Source organism: Eriocheir sinensis, unplaced genomic scaffold (assembly GCF_024679095.1).
Source record: "Eriocheir sinensis breed Jianghai 21 unplaced genomic scaffold, ASM2467909v1 Scaffold968, whole genome shotgun sequence".
Lineage (NCBI taxonomy): Eukaryota > Metazoa > Arthropoda > Malacostraca > Decapoda > Varunidae > Eriocheir > Eriocheir sinensis.
Window position 1 is genome coordinate 26,469 of NW_026112350.1, and position 1,594 is coordinate 28,062.

The 1,594-nt window shown below is 41.0% G+C and overlaps 1 non-coding gene across 1 annotated transcript; it reads left to right on the forward strand.

The window, feature by feature from the left end:
- Window positions 1-708: 708 nt before the first annotated feature.
- On the forward strand, window positions 709-849 carry LOC126995048 (U4 spliceosomal RNA). Its single transcript, XR_007749851.1, has one exon. It is a non-coding gene; the product is annotated as a U4 spliceosomal RNA (small nuclear RNA).
- Window positions 850-1,594: the final 745 nt, after the last annotated feature.

Genomic DNA, 1,594 nt, shown 5'->3' on the forward strand with positions numbered 1-1,594 from the left:
TGGATAGATTTATAGATAGTTTTGTCTGTGCACTACTGTGGCCATATCCTTCTTCCCTGATGTCTGTATGTTCAATTTACAGAAGGAGAAAACAGTGTAGGAGGTGCCGTTGATTTTTAAGTTTGCGATAACTGACATTAATTATAGTAAGGGAAAGCTTAGAGAACGGCTGTTGGTATAACTACTTTAAATCTGTGAGATCTTATGTTGACTTCCTCCTCTGCTATGAGTCCATCCCTACCGCTTTGTTACCATTTAAACTCTTTCATTACAGTGTTAATATTTATGTCTAGTTTAACTCCGTCCGGTCCTGCGTCAATTAAATATAGCTTTCCTTATTTTTTCGTCAATCCTTCCGTTTTAGTGCCATGAATTCATTAGCATCCCCCTTCCCCTCCCCTCTCTTCTACAGTACAGTGGTAGCCAAATCAAACCCAGCCACACCACAGAAAAGTATAGGCGATTCCGGCGACCTAACTGGAAATACATGGTACATCAAGTAATTGTTTTAATGATTTCAATGGAAAATTTTCAAATTTTAAGCAACTTTATATTTATTATAAGTTCATGAATATGTTTATCTACGAAGTAGAAGACACATAACTGGAATATACTGGTGAAGCAAAAGATTATTGCATATTTGTTGATTCGTTTTAATGTGGTGTTTCGCTTTGTCGAACATATTGTTGGCCTGGTTCTGGTAGGTTTAGCTTTGCGCAGTGGCAGTATCGTAACCAATGAGGTTCATCCGAGGTGCGATTATTGCTAGTTGAAAACTTTTCCCAATACCCCGCCTGGGCGACTTGAAATATAGTCGGCCATGGCAATTTTTGTTAGCCCAGTCTTGGGCTAAAAAAATCTCATCAAATATTAAAATTTTAAGACTACTGTATATGTGGTGTAACAAGAAATATACCTAGCTGGTATCAGGAGGACAAAATGAGTGCTGTTTATCAGTCGAGTGAGGCCTTATCACGGATACAGTCTCTTACATTGGCCGTGTCGGCCCGGCACCCTTTCACTATATGGTCTCGGGCTTGGACGGGAATAAAGAGATACTCAGGGAGCATAAGAAATAAAGGATGATGCAGATTTCATTAACCACATTCGCATGTCCATGGACACTTTTGCTAAACTGCTGCTAGGGGTTCGTTCACACTACAAGCAGAGCAGGGCAGAGCAGAGCAGAGCGGAACAGAGCGGCGCGGTTAGGTGTTCACATATAAGCAGAGCAGGGCGACCTGCACAAGAATCATTCACAGGCAACAGCCCGATAAGCTCCTCGGTGTTTATCTGGAAGGATGATGAAAATGTAATGATTTACAAAGGAACATGGAATTTTGTTGTTAAAGCCAAGTCCCATGGGTGTGTGGGTCACTGATGATTGGGTATAGGATCAGAATATCACCAAATTAGCTTTTCTAAGCATACGGCTATTATATATCGTTAAACTGTACCTCAACTATGCACAATCTGGTCAGTTTTTGTAATTTTGGCTTCAGGAATAAAAGTTCACCTATGTAGATAGCTTCTTGGCCATGTTGATGGAAGGGTGGAGCCGTGGAGGACCGCTAGCTGCGAGCAGCAAAAAATA